Source organism: Ascidiella aspersa, chromosome 3 (assembly GCF_963924565.1).
Source record: "Ascidiella aspersa chromosome 3, kaAscAspe10.2, whole genome shotgun sequence".
Taxonomy (NCBI): Eukaryota; Metazoa; Chordata; class Ascidiacea; order Phlebobranchia; family Ascidiidae; genus Ascidiella; species Ascidiella aspersa.
The window spans coordinates 11,736,955-11,748,843 of NC_139449.1; the positions used below are offsets into that span (position 1 = coordinate 11,736,955).

General features: G+C 34.4%; 6 non-coding genes across 6 annotated transcripts; all 6 read right to left on the reverse strand.

Annotated features, from left to right (window-relative positions):
- Positions 1-430: 430 nt before the first annotated feature.
- On the reverse strand, positions 431-502 carry Trnad-guc (transfer RNA aspartic acid (anticodon GUC)). The gene has a single exon. It is a non-coding gene; the product is annotated as a tRNA-Asp (tRNA).
- Positions 503-2,162: 1,660 nt separating this feature from the next.
- On the reverse strand, positions 2,163-2,234 carry Trnad-guc (transfer RNA aspartic acid (anticodon GUC)). The gene has a single exon. It is a non-coding gene; the product is annotated as a tRNA-Asp (tRNA).
- A 1,657-nt stretch (positions 2,235-3,891) lies between these two features.
- On the reverse strand, positions 3,892-3,963 carry Trnad-guc (transfer RNA aspartic acid (anticodon GUC)). The gene has a single exon. It is a non-coding gene; the product is annotated as a tRNA-Asp (tRNA).
- A 3,379-nt stretch (positions 3,964-7,342) lies between these two features.
- Positions 7,343-7,414, reverse strand: Trnad-guc (transfer RNA aspartic acid (anticodon GUC)). Its single transcript has one exon. It is a non-coding gene; the product is annotated as a tRNA-Asp (tRNA).
- A 1,659-nt stretch (positions 7,415-9,073) lies between these two features.
- On the reverse strand, positions 9,074-9,145 carry Trnad-guc (transfer RNA aspartic acid (anticodon GUC)). Its single transcript has one exon. It is a non-coding gene; the product is annotated as a tRNA-Asp (tRNA).
- Positions 9,146-10,805: 1,660 nt separating this feature from the next.
- On the reverse strand, positions 10,806-10,877 carry Trnad-guc (transfer RNA aspartic acid (anticodon GUC)). The gene has a single exon. It is a non-coding gene; the product is annotated as a tRNA-Asp (tRNA).
- Between the last annotated feature and the right edge of the window lie 1,012 nt (positions 10,878-11,889).

Genomic DNA, 11,889 nt, shown 5'->3' on the forward strand with positions numbered 1-11,889 from the left:
TCCCGAACCTGTCATGCTCTTCGTTGGTTACCAGTGTTCTGCGAGGTCAACATGGTCGGCGTTGTCAGCAAAACTTGCGCACGTGTGCTGTTGCATAAAATGTTGCATCATTTTATTATTTTCATTTTCTATATTAAGTATATGTTTGTTCCAACCTTTTGTATTAAAAAAAATATTATTCAGCTTTTCTTTATTGTTTTGTCTTTATATATTCGCACGTATTTATCTGTTATGTTTCAGTTTTCAAATGTTATTCATGTAATTTCATGGTTCCAAATATACAGCAAAGTTCGTGTATTTCATTCATGTTTCAACTACCAACTTCCAATCAGTTATATCTAGAATTATGTTAAGGTTTACAATTTGAGCGGAATCGAAATAACATAAGAGTAGAAAAAGCAAATGAATAACTTCAGCCTTTGAAAAAGATCTCCCCGTCGGGGAATCGAACCCCGGTCTCCCGCGTGACAGGCGGGGATACTGACCACTATACTAACGAGGAAGACGTGACAGGGTAGCATACCTATATTGGCTGGTGTTATTTCGCGTTTTGAATAATAAGAAAGAAAAAAAAAGCTTCTGAGATTTGGAATGTCACATTTACAAATTAATATATCATATCAACTCTATCCATATTTTTGTTAACAATTGTATGGTTTACTAATCGAACCGTGTTTCCTATACATCTCAGATGATAGAAATATTCAACATTAAACGTAAGACCACTTGCAAACAAATTAAATTGCATTTGAACTTTATTGATTTGTGTGTCTTTCAAAAAGAAGAAGAATTGGTGATTTCAAAATAATAGCTAAACACATTTTTGTTGAATACTGTAAAGTTGTAAAACCATCAGTGATAATTGGAAATATTATTTTAATTGGCTCGTCATTATACGTGTATATTTATCAACAAGCTTTAGATATCTCTAGTTTAACTAAGTGAAGATTTATATTCAGTTGAGTACTTATTCAAGGTACTGAAAAACTTATTTTGTATATTTGTCTTTAGTGCATCGTTTGCTTTGATTAGATTGAAACCGAAAAATACTTGATAAACTGATTAAAGAGGTAATACAGATTGTGATTAGTACATCAAAGGGACGGCCGTTCTGCAAGCGGGTGGTCAATGAATTTGAAAAAACAACACTGATAAGGTTAACAGAAAATTTCAGCAGCGCTTCATTAGACAGTTCTCCTTTTTTGTTTGTAATTATCAAAATCAGCTTTGCTGCCTATATAAATATGGAATCAACTACTTGGCTTATACTTCGTTTGACACAATTATAAAAGCGAGTTCAATTTATCGCAAGACGACTTTAGTAATAAAATGTCACCCAATGCTGTTGAGAACTGCAATGCAATCGGACTCCTGAGCATGAGTCTCTGTGAAACGCTTCACGTGTCTCCAAAGATTGAAAGATTTCATACAGCGAAACCAAGACATAGAATGAAGAGACAATCAACCAACAGTAAACCCACTTGCATTAACAAATCTGCAACGACTAGTACAACAAGGAAACGAGCTCGAAGCGAAGAAAATGAACATGTAAACGATCGTTTGCAATGCCAACCAGAATGTCTTTTCAAAGACTTTCGACAGCAAGCGAAACGTTTTAGACACGTGTCAGATATCACTACTTGCAAAAATCCTTCTTACGCTCACCAAACAACTACAGTGCCAATTGGAAGAAGAATCAATTTCAGTAAAATATCTGATGTTGGTCCATCTTTCCCGAACCTGTCATGCTCTTCGTTGGTTACCAGTGTTCTGCGAGGTCAACATGGTCGGCGTTGTCAGCAAAACTTGCGCACGTGTGCTGTTGCATAAAATGTTGCATCATTTTATTATTTTCATTTTCTATATTAAGTATATGTTTGTTCCAACCTTTTGTATTAAAAAAAATATTATTCAGCTTTTCTTTATTGTTTTGTCTTTATATATGCGCACGTATTTATCTGTTATGTTTCAGTTTTCAAATGTTAGTCATGTAATTTCATGGTTCCAAATATACAGCTAAGTTCGTGTATTTCATTCATGTTTCAACTACCAACTTCCAATCAGTTATATCTAGAATTATGTTAAGGTTTACAATTTGAGCGGAATCGAAATAACATAAGAGTAGAAAAAGCAAATGAATAACTTCAGCCTTTGAAAAAGATCTCCCCGTCGGGGAATCGAACCCCGGTATCCCGCGTGACAGGCGGGGATACTGACCACTATACTAACGAGGAAGACGTGACAGGGTAGCATACCTATATTGGCTGGTGTTATTTCGCGTTTTGAATAATAAGAAAGAAAAAAAAAGCTTCTGAGATTTGGAATGTCACATTTACAAATTAATATATCATATCAACTCTATCCATATTTTTGTTAACAATTGTATGGTTTACTAATCGAACCGTGTTTCCTATACATCTCAGATGATAGAAATATTCAACATTAAACGTAAGACCACTTGCAAACAAATTAAATTGCATTTGAACTTTATTGATTTGTGTGTCTTTCGAAAAGAACAAGAATTGGTGATTTCAAAATAATAGCTAAACACATTTTTGTTGAATACTGTAAAGTTGTAAAACCATCAGTGATAATTGGAAATATTATTTTAATTGGCTCGTCATTATACGTGTATATTTATCAACAAGCTTTAGATATCTCTAGTTTAACTAAGTGAAGATTTATATTCAGTTGAGTACTTATTCAAGGTACTGAAAAACTTATTTTGTATATTTGTCTTTAGTGCATCGTTTGCTTTGATTAGATTGAAACCGAAAAATACTTGATAAACTGATTAAAGAGGTAATACAGATTGTGATTAGTACATCAAAGGGACGGCCGTTCTGCAAGCGGGTGGTCAATGAATTTGAAAAAACAACACTGATAAGGTTAACAGAAAATTTCAGCAGCGCTTCATTAGACAGTTCTCCTTTTTTGTTTGTAATTATCAAAATCAGCTTTGCTGCCTATATAAATACGGAATCAACTACTTGGCTTATACTTCGTTTGACACAATTATTAAAGCGAGTTCAATTTATCGCAAGACGACTTTAGTAATAAAATGTCACCCAATGCTGTTGAGAACTGCAATGCAATCGGACTCCTGAGCATGAGTTTCTGTGAAACGCTTCACGTGTCTCCAAAGATTGAAAGATTTCATACAGCGAAACCAAGACGTAGAATGAAGAGACAATCAACCAACAGTAAACCCACTTGCATTAACAAATCTGCAACGACTAGTACAAGGAAACGAGCTCGAAGCGTAGAAAATGAACATGTAAACGATCGTTTGCAATGCCAACCAGAATGCCTTTTCAAAGACTATCGACAGCAAGCGAAACGTTTTAGACACGTGTCAGATATCACAGCTTGCAAAAATCCTTCTTACGCTCACCAAACAACTACAGTGCCAATTGGAAGAAGAATCAATTTCAGTAAAATATCTGATGTTGGTCCATCTTTCCCGAACCTGTCATGCTCTTCGTTGGTTACCAGTGTTCTGCGAGGTCAACATGGTCGGCGTTGTCAGCAAAACTTGCGCACGTGTGCTGTTGCATAAAATGTTGCATCATTTTATTATTTTCATTTTCTATATTAAGTATATGTTTGTTCCAACCTTTTGTATTAAAAAAAATATTATTCAGCTTTTCTTTATTGTTTTGTCTTTATATATGCGCACGTATTTATCTGTTATGTTTCAGTTTTCAAATGTTATTCATGTAATTTCATGTTTCCAAATATACAGCAAAGTTCGTGTATTTCATTCATGTTTCAACTACCAACTTCCAATCAGTTATATCTAGAATTATGTTGAGGTTTACAATTTGAGCGGAATCGAAATAACATAAGAGTAGAAAAAGCAAATGAATAACTTCAGCCTTTGAAAAAGATCTCCCCGTCGGGGAATCGAACCCCGGTATCCCGCGTGACAGGCGGGGATACTGACCACTATACTAACGAGGAAGACGTGACAGGGTAGCATACCTATATTGGCTGGTTTTATTTCGCGTTTTGAATAATAAGAAAGAAAAAAAAAGCTTCTGAGATTTGGAATGTCACATTTACAAATTAATATATCATATCAACTCTATCCATATTTTTGTTAACAATTGTATGGTTTACTAATCGAACCGTGTTTCCTATACATCTCAGATGATAGAAATATTCAACATTAAATGTAAGACCACTTGCAAACAAATTAAATTGCATTTGAACTTTATTGATTTGTGTGTCTTTCAAAAAAACAAGAATTGGTGATTTCAAAATAATAGCTAAACACATTTTTGTTGAATACTGTAATGTTGTAAAACCATCAGTGATCATTGGAAATATTATTTTAATTGGCTTGTCATTATACGTGTATATTTATCAACAAGCTTTAGATATCTCTAGTTTAACTAAGTGAAGATTTATATTCAGTTGAGTTCTTATTCAAGGTACTGAAAAACTTATTTTGTAGATTTGTCTTTAGTGCATCGTTTGCTTTGATGAGATTGAAACCGAAAAATTCGCGATTAACTGATTAAAGAGGTAATACAGATTGTGATTAGTACATCAAAGGGACAGCCGTTCTGCAAGCGGGTGGTCAATGAATTTGAAAAAACAACACTGATAAGGTTAACAGAAAATTTCAGCAGCGCTTAATTAGACAGTTCTCCTTTTTTCTTTGTAATTATCAAAATCAGCTTTGCTGCCTATATAAATACGGAATCAACTACTTGGCTTATACTTCGTTTGACACAATTATAAAAGCGAGTTCAATTTATCGCAAGACGACTTTAGTAATAAAATGTCACCCAATGCTGTTGAGAACTGCAATGCAATCGGACTCCTGAGCATGAGTTTCTGTGAAACGCTTCACGTGTCTCCAAAGATTGAAAGATTTCATACAGCGAAACCAAGACGTAGAATGAAAAGACTATCAACCAACAGTAAACCTACTTGCATTAACAAATCCGCAACGAGGAAGCGAGCTCGAAGCGAAGAAAATGAACATGTAAACGATCGTTTGCAATGCCAACCAGAATGCCTTTTCAAAGACTATCGACAGCAAGCGAAACGTTTTAGACACGTGTCAGATATCACTGCTTGCAAAAATCCTTCTTACGCTCACCAAACAACTACAGTGCCAATTGGAAGAAGAATCAATTTCAGTAAAATATCTGATGTTGGTCCATCTTTCCCGAACCTGTCATGCTCTTCGTTGGTTACCAGTGTTCTGCGAGGTCAACATGGTCGGCGTTGTCAGCAAAACTTGCGCACGTGTGCTGTTGCATAAAATGTTGCATCATTTTATTATTTTCATTTTCTATATTAAGTATATGTTTGTCCCAATCTTTTGTATCAAAAAAAAATGTTATTCAGCTTTTCTTTATTGTTTTGTCTTTATATATGCGCACGTATTATTCTGTTATGTTTCAGTTTTCAAATGTTATTCATATAATTTCATGGTTCCAAATATACAGCAAAGTTCGTGTATTTCATTCATGTTTCAACTACCAACTTCCAATCAGTTATATCTAGAATTATGTTAAGGTTTACAATTTGAGCGGAATCGAAATAACATAAGAGTAGAAAAAGCAAATGAATAACTTCAGCCTTTGAAAAAGATCTCCCCGTCGGGGAATCGAACCCCGGTATCCCGCGTGACAGGCGGGGATACTGACCACTATATTAACGAGGAAGACGTGACAGGGTAGCATACCTATATTTGCGAGTGTTATTTCGCGTTTTGAATAATAAGAAAGAAAAAAAAAGCTTCTGAGATTTGGAATGTCACATTTACAAAGTAATATATCATATCAACTCTATCCATATTTTTGTTAACAATTGTATGGTTTACTGATCGAACCGTGTTTCCTATACATCTCAGATGATAGAAATATTCAACATTAAACGTAAGACCACTTGCAAACAAATTAAATTGCATTTGAACTTTATTGATTTGTGTGTCTTTTAAAAAGAACAAGAATTGGTGATTTCAAAATAATAGCTAAACACATTTTTGTTGAATACTATAATGTTGTAAAACCATCAGTGATAATTGGAAATATTATTTAATTGGCTCGTCATTATACGTGTATATTTATCAACAAGCTTTAGATATCTCTAGTTTAACTAAGTGAAGATTTATATTCAGTTGAGTTCTTATTCAAGGTACTGAAAAACTTATTTTGTAGATTTGTCTTTAGTGCATTGTTTGCTTTGATGAGATTGAAACCGAAAAATTCGCGATTAACTGATTAAAGAGGTAATACAGATTGTGATTAGTACATCAAAGGGACAGCCGTTCTGCAAGCGGGTGGTCAATGAATTTGAAAAAACAACACTGATAAGGTTAACAGAAAATTTCAGCAGCGCTTAATTAGACAGTTCTCCTTTTTTGTTTGTAATTATCAAAATCAGCTTTGCTGCCTATATAAATACGGAATCAACTACTTGGCTTATACTTCGTTTGACACAATTATAAAAGCGAGTTCAATTTATCGCAAGACGACTTTAGTAATAAAATGTCACCCAATGCTGTTGAAAACTGCAATGCAATCGGACTCCTGAGCATGAGTTTCTGTGAAACGCTTCACGTGTCTCCAAAGATTGAAAGATTTCATACAGCGAAACCAAGACGTAGAATGAAAAGACTATCAACCAACAGTAAACCCACTTGCATTAACAAATCTGCAACGACTAGTACAACGAGGAAGCGAGCTCGAAGCGAAGAAAATGAACATTTAAACGATCGTTTGCAATGCCAACCAGAATGCCTTTTCAAAGACTATCGACAGCAAGCGAAACGTTTTAGACACGTGTCAGATATCACTGCTTGCAAAAATCCTTCTTACGCTCACCAAACAACTACAGTGCCAATTGGAAGAAGAATCAATTTCAGTAAAATATCTGATGTTGGTCCATCTTTCCCGAACCTGTCATGCTCTTCGTTGGTTACCAGTGTTCTGCGAGGTCAACATGGTCGGCGTTGTCAGCAAAACTTGCGCACGTGTGCTGTTGCATAAAATGTTGCATCATTTTATTATTTTCATTTTCTATATTAAGTATATGTTTGTTCCAACCTTTTGTATTAAAAAAAATATTATTCAGCTTTTCTTTATTGTTTTGTCTTTATATATGCGCACGTATTTATCTGTTATGTTTCAGTTTTCAAATGTTATTCATGTAATTTCATGGTTCCAAATATACAGCAAAGTTCGTGTATTTCATTCATGTTTCAACTACCAACTTCCAATCAGTTATATCTAGAATTATGTTAAGGTTTACAATTTGAGCGGAATCGAAATAACATAAGAGTAGAAAAAGCAAATGAATAACTTCAGCCTTTGAAAAAGATCTCCCCGTCGGGGAATCGAACCCCGGTTTCCCGCGTGACAGGCGGAGATACTGACCACTATACTAACGAGGAAGACGTGACAGGGTAGCATACCTATATTGGCTGGTGTTATTTCGCGTTTTGAATAATAAAAAAGAAAAAAAAAGCTTCTGAGATTTGGAATGTCACATTTACAAATTAATATATCATATCAACTCTATCCATATTTTTGTTAACAATTGTATGGTTTACTAATCGAACCGTGTTTCCTATACATCTCAGATGATAGAAATATTCAACATTAAACGTAAGACCACTTGCAAACAAATTAAATTGCATTTGAACTTTATTGATTTGTGTGTCTTTCAAAAAGAACAAGAATTGGTGATTTCAAAATAATAGCTAAACACATTTTTGTTGAATACTGTAAAGTTGTAAAACCATCAGTGATAATTGATATATTATTTTAATTGGCTCGTCATTATACGTGTATATTTATCAACAAGCTTTAGATATCTCTAGTTTAACTAAGTGAAGATTTATATTCAGTTGAGTACTTATTCAAGGTACTGAAAAACTTATTTTGTATATTTGTCTTTAGTGCATCGTTTGCTTTGATGAGATTGAAACCGAAAAATACTTGATAAACTGATTAAAGAGGTAATACAGATTGTGATTAGTACATCAAAGGGACAGCCGTTCTGCAAGCGGGTGGTCAATGAATTTGAAAAAACAACACTGATAAGGTTAACAGAAAATTTCAGCAGCGCTTCATTAGACAGTTCTCCTTTTTTCTTTGTAATTATCAAAATCAGCTTTGCTGCCTATATAAATATGGAATCAACTACTTGGCTTATACTTCGTTTGACACAATTATAAAAGCGAGTTCAATTTATCGCAAGACGACTTTAGTAATAAAATGTCACCCAATGCTGTTGAGAACTGCAATGCAATCGGACTCCTGAGCATGAGTTTCTGTGAAACGCTTCACGTGTCTCCAAAGATTAAAAGATTTCATACAGCGAAACCAAGACGTAGAATGAAGAGACAATCAACCAACAGTAAACCCACTTGCATTAACAAATCTGCAACGACTAGTACAACAAGGAAACGAGCTCGAAGCGAAGAAAATGAACATGTAAACGATCGTTTGCAATGCCAACCAGAATGCCTTTTCAAAGACTATCGACAGCAAGCGAAACGTTTTAGACACGTGTCAGATATCACTGCTTGCAAAAATCCTTCTTACGCTCACCAAACAACTACAGTGCCAATTGGAAGAAGAATCAATTTCAGTAAAATATCTGATGTTGGTCCATCTTTCCCGAACCTGTCATGCTCTTCGTTGGTTACCAGTGTTCTGCGAGGTCAACATGGTCGGCGTTGTCAGCAAAACTTGCGCACGTGTGCTGTTGCATAAAATGTTGCATCATTTTATTATTTTCATTTTCTATATTAAGTATATGTTTGTTCCAACCTTTTGTATTAAAAAAAATATTATTCAGCTTTTCTTTATTGTTTTGTCTTTATATATTCGCACGTATTTATCTGTTATGTTTCAGTTTTCAAATGTTATTCATGTAATTTCATGGTTCCAAATATACAGCAAAGTTCGTGTATTTCATTCATGTTTCAACTACCAACTTCCAATCAGTTATATCTAGAATTATGTTAAGGTTTACAATTTGAGCGGAATCGAAATAACATAAGAGTAGAAAAAGCAAATGAATAACTTCAGCCTTTGAAAAAGATCTCCCCGTCGGGGAATCGAACCCCGGTCTCCCGCGTGACAGGCGGGGATACTGACCACTATACTAACGAGGAAGACGTGACAGGGTAGCATACCTATATTGGCTGGTGTTATTTCGCGTTTTGAATAATAAGAAAGAAAAAAAAAGCTTCTGAGATTTGGAATGTCACATTTACAAATTAATATATCATATCAACTCTATCCATATTTTTGTTAACAATTGTATGGTTTACTAATCGAACCGTGTTTCCTATACATCTCAGATGATAGAAATATTCAACATTAAACGTAAGACCACTTGCAAACAAATTAAATTGCATTTGAACTTTATTGATTTGTGTGTCTTTCAAAAAGAAGAAGAATTGGTGATTTCAAAATAATAGCTAAACACATTTTTGTTGAATACTGTAAAGTTGTAAAACCATCAGTGATAATTGGAAATATTATTTTAATTGGCTCGTCATTATACGTGTATATTTATCAACAAGCTTTAGATATCTCTAGTTTAACTAAGTGAAGATTTATATTCAGTTGAGTACTTATTCAAGGTACTGAAAAACTTATTTTGTATATTTGTCTTTAGTGCATCGTTTGCTTTGATTAGATTGAAACCGAAAAATACTTGATAAACTGATTAAAGAGGTAATACAGATTGTGATTAGTACATCAAAGGGACGGCCGTTCTGCAAGCGGGTGGTCAATGAATTTGAAAAAACAACACTGATAAGGTTAACAGAAAATTTCAGCAGCGCTTCATTAGACAGTTCTCCTTTTTTGTTTGTAATTATCAAAATCAGCTTTGCTGCCTATATAAATATGGAATCAACTACTTGGCTTATACTTCGTTTGACACAATTATAAAAGCGAGTTCAATTTATCGCAAGACGACTTTAGTAATAAAATGTCACCCAATGCTGTTGAGAACTGCAATGCAATCGGACTCCTGAGCATGAGTCTCTGTGAAACGCTTCACGTGTCTCCAAAGATTGAAAGATTTCATACAGCGAAACCAAGACATAGAATGAAGAGACAATCAACCAACAGTAAACCCACTTGCATTAACAAATCTGCAACGACTAGTACAACAAGGAAACGAGCTCGAAGCGAAGAAAATGAACATGTAAACGATCGTTTGCAATGCCAACCAGAATGTCTTTTCAAAGACTTTCGACAGCAAGCGAAACGTTTTAGACACGTGTCAGATATCACTACTTGCAAAAATCCTTCTTACGCTCACCAAACAACTACAGTGCCAATTGGAAGAAGAATCAATTTCAGTAAAATATCTGATGTTGGTCCATCTTTCCCGAACCTGTCATGCTCTTCGTTGGTTACCAGTGTTCTGCGAGGTCAACATGGTCGGCGTTGTCAGCAAAACTTGCGCACGTGTGCTGTTGCATAAAATGTTGCATCATTTTATTATTTTCATTTTCTATATTAAGTATATGTTTGTTCCAACCTTTTGTATTAAAAAAAATATTATTCAGCTTTTCTTTATTGTTTTGTCTTTATATATGCGCACGTATTTATCTGTTATGTTTCAGTTTTCAAATGTTAGTCATGTAATTTCATGGTTCCAAATATACAGCTAAGTTCGTGTATTTCATTCATGTTTCAACTACCAACTTCCAATCAGTTATATCTAGAATTATGTTAAGGTTTACAATTTGAGCGGAATCGAAATAACATAAGAGTAGAAAAAGCAAATGAATAACTTCAGCCTTTGAAAAAGATCTCCCCGTCGGGGAATCGAACCCCGGTATCCCGCGTGACAGGCGGGGATACTGACCACTATACTAACGAGGAAGACGTGACAGGGTAGCATACCTATATTGGCTGGTGTTATTTCGCGTTTTGAATAATAAGAAAGAAAAAAAAAGCTTCTGAGATTTGGAATGTCACATTTACAAATTAATATATCATATCAACTCTATCCATATTTTTGTTAACAATTGTATGGTTTACTAATCGAACCGTGTTTCCTATACATCTCAGATGATAGAAATATTCAACATTAAACGTAAGACCACTTGCAAACAAATTAAATTGCATTTGAACTTTATTGATTTGTGTGTCTTTCAAAAAGAACAAGAATTGGTGATTTCAAAATAATAGCTAAACACATTTTTGTTGAATACTGTAAAGTTGTAAAACCATCAGTGATAATTGGAAATATTATTTTAATTGGCTCGTCATTATACGTGTATATTTATCAACAAGCTTTAGATATCTCTAGTTTAACTAAGTGAAGATTTATATTCAGTTGAGTACTTATTCAAGGTACTGAAAAACTTATTTTGTATATTTGTCTTTAGTGCATCGTTTGCTTTGATTAGATTGAAACCGAAAAATACTTGATAAACTGATTAAAGAGGTAATACAGATTGTGATTAGTACATCAAAGGGACGGCCGTTCTGCAAGCGGGTGGTCAATGAATTTGAAAAAACAACACTGATAAGGTTAACAGAAAATTTCAGCAGCGCTTCATTAGACAGTTCTCCTTTTTTGTTTGTAATTATCAAAATCAGCTTTGCTGCCTATATAAATACGGAATCAACTACTTGGCTTATACTTCGTTTGACACAATTATTAAAGCGAGTTCAATTTATCGCAAGACGACTTTAGTAATAAAATGTCACCCAATGCTGTTGAGAACTGCAATGCAATCGGACTCCTGAGCATGAGTTTCTGTGAAACGCTTCACGTGTCTCCAAAGATTGAAAGATTTCATACAGCGAAACCAAGACGTAGAATGAAGAGACAATCAACCAACAGTAAACCCACTTGCATTAACAAATCTGCAACGACTAGTACAAG